Below are 11,882 nucleotides of genomic sequence, written 5' to 3'. Positions count from 1 at the left end.
AGCTTGCAAAGAAGAATTTTTCCAACTATTTGAGGTGGTCTAATCAAAGATACCAGATTTACCTAACGAGCCTTGTCTGCCCAAGTCCTTACACCAACACCCGTGCTGGGCACCCCTTCCCACAGCTCTTGGCTGCTCTGCCCCAAGCCCCCGTCTACCCCAGCACCTGGGCCTGTGCCCCAGGCCCCGGGGCTCTGCTCTGGCCCAGCTGGGAAGACCAAGTTGTGCCTTTCTTAGGATGCAAAACATGCGGAGGCGTTGCAAATCCTAAGTATTACCTGCGCCCCATATCTTAGCTACCCCTGGAGCAACACAGGAAAAGTTCACGGGCAACAGAAGCCCCCCCCCCCCGCTCCAGCTCCCAAACTCAACGCGATGGGAGAGGGAAAGGCATAGCCACCTCCTGCCAGAGAGAAGGGGGTTGAGACCCTGGAGGCAAGGCACCCACTGCCCCGAGGTCGGGGGACCGGAGCGCTAGTAGCATCCCAGGGTCACCCCCCTCCCCCGCCGGGCTCGGGCTGTCTGCCCTATCTCCAGTCCATGACAAAAATGTTTGCAAGGCTCCAGGAGGTGCCATCTTCGTGCTAAGAAAACAGCCGCTCTCCAGGTAAGTACACACAGCGGCGGCGGGGCCGGGGAAAGGGCGGCCTGGCATCAGACAATATTTACCCATGACTCAGGAGCAAGCCGGGGATGCAAAGTCTTACCAAGGTGACGGCGATGGCAGCTCAGGTGCCAGCGAATAGATCTGCTGGAGTCACACGGGGCAGGGGAGTGTTGACAGATCGCGTTAATCAGTAATGATCCCGGTTGGGAGAGCCCTGGGGCCCCGGGCTGCGGCGGGAGCCTTTCCTTTACCCCAGATCCCCCCAGATCGCTTCCAGAAAGGCTGCAGAAAGCACCCCCCACACACACGCACACACACACCCCCCAAACCCACGCCAAGCCCCAGCTGTGGTTTCTTCCACACCACAGAACTCGCAGACCTGGCATCTGCTGATGGAAACGGACCAAGGCGGGTGTGTGCACGTGCGTGTGTGTCACTGCCCCTCCAGACTCCTTCGTGTGTGTGTGTGTGTGTGTTACTGCCCCTCCAGACCCCTTCCAGGGGTGGCTTCATCCAGCGCCTGGAGACTCCCACAGACTCCAAAGTCCCTGGGTGCCAATGGGTCCTGGGCATTCATCTCAATGGCAAGGAGCTCCCACCCAGGGGTTCAAGCACAGCCCGCTGCAGTTACATGCCCAGAGACGTGCCACTGCAAGAGAAGTGGGGCTGGGGAATGAGAGGTCGAGCTGGGTTGAGGCGTTTAAAGCGGTGCAGACGAGGAGGGCTTGCAAGGCACCGCTGATCCAAAACTGTGCGGAGACGAAGGTGACCAGGAGCGAGCTGGATGCCACGAATTAGGCAGGTGCCCCGAGTTGCATCAAGAACCTCTCCTCCACCCCTACGTGCAGTCCTCTAAATTGCATTAATTAGGTGCAAAGTGTCCACACCCGAACACTATCACGTGTTATAAGCCTGGGTGAGGGGCTATTTGCATTCCCATCTTCTTTCTGTTTCCTTCCGTCCTCAGAGCTGACTGCTAAACCTCTTAGGCGGATCAAGCGGAACGAGGGCCAGATTTGGAGGTCCTTGCCCTGAACGGACTCCGGGCCTGCTTCTGCTACCCGAGAGGTAGGCTCGAGTCTCCCCCTCGGTATCTTGAACCGCGCTCGGAACGCGCTAAATGTCACGTCTGTTCGCAGCCTCGCCCCGGCTTTGCAGCGAGACAGGCCATGTCCTGCCACTGTCGCCTGTTCTTTGGTTCCCAGCTCCCCATGGAGGAGGTTTCTGTACCTGATAAAGATCGGGCTGTTTTAGGGAGCCCTAATTTCGATTGAGACCGCTTTTCCTGCCTGCCACGGGCTTGATCTGTTGCCTTGATTTATTGCTGGCCAAGTGAAGCGACTCGTGCTCGCAGACCTCATTCCTGGGCTGTGCTCGGACGAGGCACGCATGTGTCCAGGCTTGTTCCACTCGGGCCGCATTGCTCGACACCTCAATAGCTGCTATTGTGCTTCCCTTGCAAAGGATAAATCCTGCAAACATGCCCCAACAATGCTTTGTGGTTTCACTACATATGTTGCCTTAAGCCCTCGCACCCTTCCCTCTCCAGGTAACCTGCCCTTCTCCTCTCTTGCTACAGCTCATAAGAAGCAAGAAGGGTCCCGGCTAAGAAGGGGCATGGCTCCAAGAGCAAGTGGGGAGATTCCTATCTCCCAATCCACTCCTGGGGGGGAAGGATGGTTTCAAATACACAAGAAAGGAACTCTCTGGGCTGTAATAACCCCCCCACTCCAGGCTCTGGAGATCAAAATGCTGCTTTCTCCTTGGGAAGCAGCCGGAAATCACAAGTGCCTTCTTCCTTACATTGCCTGTTGCTCCAGAAACCCGCTGCTTTTTGCATAGGTTTGGGTGAAGAAGAATTGTAAAGCTTTACCAAAAAGGGGCAATAAGTACCAGGCAGGCTCACCACTTTCCCCCAGTGGTGCACTGGACTCCAAAAAAGTTCCCTCGTTTCTACTTCCTCAGCCAGACTTTGTGTTTTAGCAAACAGCTGAACTCGTTTACACAGTTGGTTATGACAAAAGCCCTCATTTCTTTCCTGTAAGTATGCTTTTCCCGAGCAAGCACACATTTTAACTAACCTGCCTATTAGGCAGCTATTTATTAGACATCGCGTGGGTATCAAAATGAGATAATGACCAAAGAGGTGGAACCTAATCAGCGTTTTAGCTAAGTTTAAAGAGGCGAGAGGTAGTTTAAAGCTAGCTTTGGTCATGTTTGCTGGCCAGCTGCCGTGTTTGCATTACCACATGATGATGGAGAGAGTAATGTGTTTGATAGATAAGGGGACAGAAGCTAGCCAAAAAAACAAGGTCACAGGTGATAAGACCTGCCACTTTTACTCATTTTTCACACACATGAAAGGCAGCTTTAAAATATTCAGGGAAATGGAAGGAGCTGGCATTTATCATAAAAATAGTACACCAACCAATCCTGCATCTTATTTAATTAGACCCCAATCTTATCATGGGCATGATGCATGTCATGCCATAAAAGTCAATGTTTCTCTATTTTGTTAGCAGCCGGGTGAGTTCTGAAAACACAGTGTTAATCGCACAGTTCACTTTTCTCCTTTTGATGTGTTATCTAAACTTCTTAAACAGTGAATGAAGTAAGTTATAAGCTGAAGATAAGATTCTGCAGGGGGAATCAATAGGGAAGGGAGTGGCTGGGGTTTTAATAGAGGACAAAATCAGAGGGATAAAGAGGAAAAAGGAGCTGTCTTTTCCTTGCTCTCCAGATTAGAGTCTCTGCATTTAAGGACATTTGTTCTGGGTTTTTAAAATCCTTATCTAAATCCTAGTGCAGGACCACAGAGTTGGTGGCAAAACTCTCATCTGGCCTGTATCGGTTTTAATAGCCTTTTCTAAACACTTGTGCTGGGGCAGGTAGGAAATGTACTATCTGTTTCTGATGGTATTAAAAAATGTAGTTCTGCCAGATTTGTAAGTCTAGACTTACCAACTCTCACTTTCCAAATCCCCCTCTCTCAGTATTACTGCTGCCTTCACTTGGAGTCTGATCTAAGATGCAGCCAGATCACAGTTGCTCTGCCTTTACAGGTGTCTAAGCCCTCACAAGTCCTCAAACTCCCCATCAGCCAGAGGCACCTGAGTGTTTGACATGAGTTCCCCTGATGCCTAGAGTGACTTGGTGTTGACAGTTTTGCATTTCATTCACAACTCTGCTTTGACAGGCAGTGCAATGTAGGTGTTTTCCCCCACCCAATTTGCCTGTCAGACCCCTTCTCATAAGCACCCTCAGAGCATGCCAAATGGATCCAACTCCTACCATAACTCGCTCAGGATCAACAAGGTCTAGGACCAATTTTCTCCCCCACTCAGGGGATTTGACCCTGCATCTCCCACCTCCATAGGAAGGTGTGGGTCACCACTTGGCTATTAGCAGCTCTATACCAGTGTGTTCTGTCTAGTTAGCATGACATTAATATTAGCACAGAGACAGAAAGTGCAAATCTGAGCTGGATTCTGCAGCCTATTAGTTGGAGCCCTTGGAGGGAAGTAGAGGTGTTTGGATTCATGGAAGACGTTCTGACCTACTGGATAAGGCGGTGCAGGGGAAAGGGTAGCTTTGCTCCATCCTCTCTTTCAGTGCATGGCCAGAGAAATACCCCTCCCTTAATTTTTTGAAAGAGAAGGTTTGGGTGTCTAGCTCTAGGAGATGGCTCAGGATTGGGAATCCCAAATGGAAGATGGTGCTTCCCTTAAGCTCACAGTTAGATGCCTAAGATCTTAAGGGGCAGAACTTACAGTACACCTCCTGTTGAATTATTTGGGTGGCTTCCTGGCCAGTGTGTTGGTTTGTTGGAGCAGCATTTTCAACTCTCCTACCTACTAAATAGAGGCTTAATTCAAGCCTGTAGGTTTTTTGGAGTGAGTGGAGCAACTCTGATCACTGAACCGCTCGACTTCTTTTGCCCTTATGGGTCATATTTTGCAGCAAACCTTGAAAGAACCCAACTCCTTAAGGCCCTTCCAAGAATCCACCCTTGGGAGCCTAAATTCCACAGAATGTCAGTGGGACTTAGGCACGCCAATGCCTAGATTACTGTTGAAAATAAGGGTTGAGCTCCTAAGTCACTCAGACATGTTGAAAAATGTGGTACTTAAACCCTTAGTTAACTTTTAAAGCTCATCAGTTATCCCCTTGGTTTTGATTGGACAGCTCGTGTGTCTAAAACTGTACAGGTAAGTTTTGCTGGATAGGGATGGGATCACTCACATGCCCAAAGGTAAGCAAGTGGATAATAATTGTGGAACCATGGCTAAAATAATGAAAGGTAGAAGAAATTTGCAGGGGGAAATGCAAAAGAAGACTTGTCTTGGAGACTGTAGTCTCTTGGTGTGAAACTGGAGGCAGGGCCAGGTGTTCTGCGTAAGGTTCTCCTTAACACTTAACTGCCACCATATGAAAAGTTGGAGCAGTGCAGGCAACTTTTCTAGGTGCCCTTTTTCACTAAGGACACACTTCAGCCTGCAAACAGACTCCCAGGTAAACCATTCTTTAGGGAAATTTCCTTTAAGGATAATAGCTGCTTGGCAAGTGTGATTCCAGATGGATTCAGTTGTCTAAAATGAGATGTAGAGCTTAGATATTATTTTCTTCTATATAGGGGCCACCTTTAGCACTTCTTTATGCTCCAGTTTTAATAATCTATATCAATGTTGGTTTTCAGCTGATTTTAATGTCAACTAGGGATTAATGTGCATTAATTAAATTGACTGTATTTTCTTTAATGAGCACAAAAGGATTTCATGTTAATGCTGGTGATCCTAATAAGGATTCTGTCTACTTATCTGTATTTTCTCAACATCCTGAAATATTTTATTAGAAAATGAATTAATTGAGCTGTTTTTATTATTGCCTGGTAAAAACAAAACATACCAGGTGATCATCAACCTGTTCTGTTGTTAATGAGCTATATGATGATTGAGCAGGAGTATTTTTGCTTGGTAACACCATGCACTGCAAAACATTATTTTGTAGGCAGTGCATCATTTATGCTGTGTCTATTCCCTGTTTGTTTGGTGTCAAGTAGCTGTCATCTAAATTTAGATGCTTCTTTTCTTAAGTCAGTCAGCAGATATGCCAGTACTTATAAACTGATGGACAGGTTCACTAGTGGGGATAATCCATCTAAAGTTCAAGTTGAAGGTCCAGATCCTTTCTTCTGGGTGAGTTTACTAATGGGTAGAGTCATTCCCGTGTTTTGCCAGCTCAGAATAGGACATGGTGTGATCTTGTTTAGGCAACCAAGTCTGATGACTGGGTAGGCGCTTCTTTTAGCATGGGGTCTCCTCCTCGGAGAGGAACTATCTCTGTTCTTAGCAAGTGCAATCTCTACTCTGGAGTCACTTGCATGACCTTTGCCATGTAGCTCCCCTGAACTCAGACCCCTCAGGCTTAGAGGGCCCCAGGACCAGCACCATGTCACAGTACTGGACTGTCGTGTCTGGTTCAATGGAGTGAGATTCACCTCTAGGTAGGTCTGTTCCCCCTAAGCCTTTCACTTTGAAACTCTGATTTCAGTGGGAGTTCATAGCCACAAAGCAGTTGGATTACTGCAAATAGGATGCTCCTTTAAATAGGCAGGCAGGATACTAACTCATTAAAAATGTACACAATAAAATATAGGGTACTATCTCTCCCTGTGAATGAAGTGTGTGTGTTATATAGACATGCACACAGCTGTTGACTATAGCTGTGTGAGCTTGAAAGACATTTGATTTGCTGAGCAAGCTCTTAATAAAAAGCTCATGGAAACATTAATTAATGGTATTTGGGACTGTGTGCTCACTTTGATGTTAAGATGTTCTACTGCACAGACTTAAAATTAATTCTTCATCTTTTGCCCTTGTTACAGTCTGCACATTCCTACCACAGGCCCCATTTTCACATTGTGTTGTGAAAATAATTATTATTGTATTATAATGTATGCCGGTAATGAATGTTACGGGACTGATTCTGATCTTGTTATACCAGTGTGATCCTCCTGAGTTTTTTTTTAAAGAAGGTTTACTTGGATTTCACTACTTCTAATTGCTATGGCTGTAATACTCAAAATGTATTCAGAGTTTTACTTGCATCCGTCCATTGGTGTGTGCCTCGCCAAATTTATTATCAAAGCCCTCAGTCTTGCCAACACTTTTAAAGTATGAGTAGTTTCATTGAACATGTCAGAATGATTCTTGTGCCTATAGTTGCAAATACTTCTATATGGGAGTAAGATCTGGCAGCAAGTATAAAAGTAAGCGGTATGGTGGATGTTGTCCCCTACATCAGGGGTCCAGACTGGGACAGAACCAGCAAGGGACTGGGGAGCTACCTAGGTATGGTAATGCCTACCCTCTCTGGTCTGATGCATACTGGACCTTGCCAGGGTCCATTATGAATATGCATATTGAACCTTCCACAAATTGTATTCAGGTTTAAAAAGGGTGATAATTCCTGCTCCTTCTCCAGCATGTTTGGGAGTTTATCCATGCAACACTTTATTTAACAATATATATAAATGTATATTCAAAGACTAACGTCTGATGAACTCTAACTCTGTATAAAAATAGTCCATATTTCAGTGCTGACAAAATGAGCCTTTTTTAATTTTAAGATTAAAGTATTGATTTGAAAATATCTTTAAAGCTATTATGGAAACAGCTACCATAATATTTCATTTGCAGAAACTGGTGCATGAAAGGCTTTTATAACATATCTTAAAAATTAAAAAAAAATATATATAGCTGCAAAATTAAACATTTTGGAAATTGAAATTGTTTTTCTTTTAGAGAGAAGCTGGTTTTCAATAAAAGATGTTCCATATGAAAATTTTCAACCAGCTCTTCTACTGTTTTTGGGGGGTGGGCAGGGTTGGGCACATAATGAACTGGATTTTGTTTTGGCTGAATATCTGTAGAGGCCACTAAATGTTTGACATGAGGCATTTATTTCCATATGTTTTACTCAAAATTTAGGATTGGGCATTTAATTTTGGGTTGAAAAATATTTCACTTGTCTCTTTACCTTGTTCTCTTTTGTTTTTTGGATGAAATAACCTTTATAACTGTAGCTATAAATGATATAATCATAGGTGTAGTGTTGCTTTATTAAACATATTAGTAAACAGCATATTAGTTGATATGAAATTATTGTTCATGTCAGGACTCTATTACAGATTGTCCGTAACACCTTACTCCAGAAACCCTTTGGACTGATGATGCTACACACAGTACTGAAATGTTATATGCCTCTAACTGTGTGTACATCAGAATTGACTTTTCATGACAGATGTTGGCTTGGCCACCCCAGAGAGTGAAACTCTTATAATGTTATAGAGTCCACATTATCTTTTCTGTATTACGGTCACAGAACTAGGTCCCGAGTGGATCACTGGTAAGGATGGGAGACTAGATGAGGGTCCACAGAGAATGGAGACTTTTTTACCATCTCATCATCGCCTAGTGAAGGACCACTTTGTGACTTGTGCTGAAACCATTAAACTCACTTCATTGAGGCCACTGAAGAGCATACAACAGTGAACCTTATACCAACGTGTGTGTTCATTAATTTGTGCAAAAGCTCCTTTCTAATCTGCACAGAGTTGTAACAGGAGATCAGCTCCATGGCTCATTTCCTCTTAAACCTAACAAGTATCTTCTGCTGCTTACTTCCCAACTCCATCACCACAATATCTGAGTGTTTGGGAGGACTGTAATACCCCATTTCTGAGTTTGGTCAGAGCAATGATTTTGTAAGCTGTCAAAGTGGCTTAAAAAAGGTGAAGGGATTAATGCAGCTTGAAAGAATTACTCCCCATATATCACAACTGGAGTTCCTGAAAGATTTGTGGTCTCGTTGATCACTGGGATTGGTGGGTAAGTCTAAGCAAAGGAAGGAGAGGGAGACCACAGAACCTAGACGGCAACAAACGAAGCAAGACCCAAAATAAGTCGCAAGCATCCCAAGTTTTGGTGCGTGGAATCCTCTTTATCCATTTGAGAGACAATATTGCTGTATAATTTCAGACTCCATTACACTGTCTCCCCTCACTTGTAATGTGCCCTGAAAAGATTTTTGTTCTACTGTTAGAAGGCTATTTCTATCTTCATGGCCTATTCAATCATAATACCATAGGTCCTCAACTGAATCTGGATGAAGACACTTTGTGGCCAAAAGCTTGTCTGCCCCAACTATAAAGTTGATTCAATAAAATATACCACCAAAGAAGCCTTGCAATCTAGATAGTCACCCATGCACTGGTGCATGACTGTAAGGCATGAATGCCAAGTGCTGCCTAAGAGGATGAGGGAGCACGGAGTGCCAGAGTGGAGCTGGGGGCTGCTGAGCCTGGGGTGGCTGATACTTATGCATCTGGAAAAGACTATTTCTGGATGCCCATTTTATCTTGGAACAAGCTACAGTGCCCAGGTTAGAGTTAAATAAATAAATATCGCTTTAGAAATAATCTTAGTCATTCATCCACTCTGCTTTAAGTGGAAAGTGGTTTCCAGGGTGCTGAATGTTTTAGTTGGCCTTAAGTGGCTGGATAACATATTCCCTAGTTCTCATGAAGGCACATCAGAAGAAAGGACACCAGGGCTTGTATGCTTCCTGAAATGGTAGATCTCATTTCATAGGGCCTGAGCTGAAAATATCTCCCTTCTAATTTTCTTTGCCTCTCTACAAAAGTAAGGAGTTTTAGGAGAATGGATAGAGGAGAGGTTGATTAGAATAAGATGGACATGGGTGATTTATATGACTTGAAGGGAATTAGTATTGACTATAAAAGTTTGGAGGCAGGAAAGAGGTAAACAATTTAAGATTAGACGCTGTTCTGTGATTTAAAATTGTGGAATTTATATAGCTTTACCTGATCAGCATCAGCAGATGAACAAATGAAAAGTGTTATGCTAGATTAGACTATTTTATGCACAAATATAATATCCTGGGTAGTATCTCATGTCCAGAAGAAGATGCAAGAATCTTTATGGCATGACTTGCCCACCATGAAGTTTCTTCCTAACCCTTGTTAAGTAGTCTAATCCTTATGCCCCAATTTGTAAAATAATACGCTTCAATATAAGAGCACGTTCGCGTTATTCGTTCATCAAAATTGGGCCCATAAAAATACCTTTTGCGATGCAAAAAATGAGAAACAGGGCAAGGATACCAGATGCAAAGAATGGAAAATAGGCCAAGGATACAGTGAATAGAGAAAGTTCAAGTATGATAGCGAACAAAGATTTAAAGACCTGAGAAGTTGTGGAGCTAGTACAAGATGGGGAAATAGTGGAAAGTCTTCATTTGGTACCATTGCTGCTACAAAGCTGACTAGCGAAAACATATTAATGTGGACAAATATATAAATATAGTGTTATAGATTTATTTTCTTCCCAGTCTCATAAAAAAACCCAAACAAAACTAATCTAATTTATTCTCTGCCTCTTCTTCTGATGACTTTATTTTTACTAAATTGCTCATGCAAACAAATAATTTAAATTGAGTTTAAGTGATCATTTTCTCATAGTTGTCACTTTTTGGCTTCCATGCAGTCCTACCCATTGTGTGTGTTGCTTGAATAAATTTACAGGAAAAGAGTTAAGCCCCTAACCTTTTTTTTCCTCTCTCAAATAATTTTAATTGAATTGAAAAGAGGTCATGAATATATTTTCTTTTTTGTTGTTTATTGTCTTGAGGTTGGTTGGTTTTTGTTGTTCTTGTTGTTTTTTTGCAATAGGCTTATACATCCTTTAATGCTTCCCCTCCCCCTCCCCCCCCACCTTAATTAAATAAGGTCTTGGCTTGGAGCCTCAGTTATTGGATCAAAGCCTGACCTAAATCACAGCACATGCACAATGATGTAACTTGCACTCAGACTTTTGCCCAACTGCAGCCAAAGGCTGCTTTCTGGATACTCATGGAAAAGAAGTCGGAGCTTGTCCTTGTTTTCCTAACACAAGTAGTCTTCCAACTTCAAGTACTGGCCCCCATTTATTCATCTTCTAAGAAGCTGGGAGAAATATTCCTACTCCCCATCTCTCCTAGTCTAAACCTTTTTGGGGTTTTTGTATTTTTTAGGCCCATCTTCCAACAGTCTTCATGCGACAGACTCTTCTGCTTGACTTCCCTATAGCTCAGCAGAGCCAAGGAAGTCGGTGCAGGACTTTCATGCCATAGAAAGAAAGCTCCAACTAAAATCGGAAGATCATCTTACGTTTGTTTTATACTTTCCAATGTCAAAACAATTTAACTTTTGTTTTGGTTTTTTTAAAGGGGCCTCAACCCAGTTTACATGTCTAGGTCTGCATCTCTGTGTACTTCATCACAGAGATAATTCGTGAGTCGGTGCATTTTAACATGCCAAGTGTAAAGCCTGTTTCTACTGACTTTCACCCCACCATACTTGTGGAAGTGAGATGTCTAGAAGTCTAATTATGTCACTTTTTAATGAGTAAACACTAGTAAGAAATAATAGTAGAAATGCAGACCATAGCCAGAAAAATAGGATCCAAAAAGCTTTTGCGTTATTATTCCAACCAGACTTTACATATCCTCATTTGTTTGCATAAATATTTGTGTGGAAAAAATTCCAGGTGTTAGTTATACAGTCTGGACCAAAGATGAACATAACTGAAACTCTTGCAAGAGGTTGCACATAATTTTTAAACTCTACCCCCACTCCCTTCGTTGAAATCTCAGTGAGTGCATGAAAGATCAGATGGACAAGGTTCTTATCTTTTATTAGATGAGAGTTTGGAGAATCCTATTTGTCAGCAACAAAAAAGAGCACTTTGTTAATGATTTTATGAAAAGTTTCAACTATTTGGTTCCATGCAGTCAAGGCTTCAGAATATGGAATTAGCGACATGCTGAAAACTACTGAATTATCTTGTATAAAAATAAATATAATAAAAACAATGTAAAAAAACACAAACAAAAAAACTCCCAACCAACAAAAGCCTTAAATCTTCCAAGGAGCTTCCTTTTGATCTATGAGAGTTTCTGCTTTCTGGAATTGTGGGTAAAAAACTATTCAGCTTAACCTGCAGGTGTTGCCTACAGCAATATTTTTAACTATTTATTTAGGAAAATCCTTTTTCTCTTGGGATTCTTCTTAGCATTTTCTTTCCTTGTACTATTTTTGTGTATTACTAAACTAAAGAACAGTGGGATTATTTTCCTCTTTTTGCTTTGCCCATAGTTTATTTTATTTTATTTATAATATATATAGTGTATGGCTAAATTGTGTACCCTAGTAGAA

The 11,882-nt window shown here is 43.0% G+C and overlaps 1 long non-coding RNA gene across 1 annotated transcript in view; it reads left to right on the top strand.

Moving 5' to 3' along the window:
- Window positions 1–1,135: 1,135 nt before the first annotated feature.
- LOC132243971 (uncharacterized) overlaps window positions 1,136–11,882 on the top strand; it is a 224,548-nt gene continuing 213,801 nt past the window's right edge. The window contains exon 1 of the long non-coding RNA XR_009455538.1: window positions 1,136–1,675. This is a non-coding gene — a long non-coding RNA (uncharacterized LOC132243971). The remainder of the gene's footprint in view (window positions 1,676–11,882) is intronic.

This window comes from Alligator mississippiensis, chromosome 11 (genome assembly GCF_030867095.1).
Source record: "Alligator mississippiensis isolate rAllMis1 chromosome 11, rAllMis1, whole genome shotgun sequence".
In the NCBI taxonomy this organism is placed as follows: Eukaryota; Metazoa; Chordata; order Crocodylia; family Alligatoridae; genus Alligator; species Alligator mississippiensis.
Note: the sequence above shows the minus strand (reverse complement) of the source record. Positions and strands in the feature narration are given on the sequence as shown.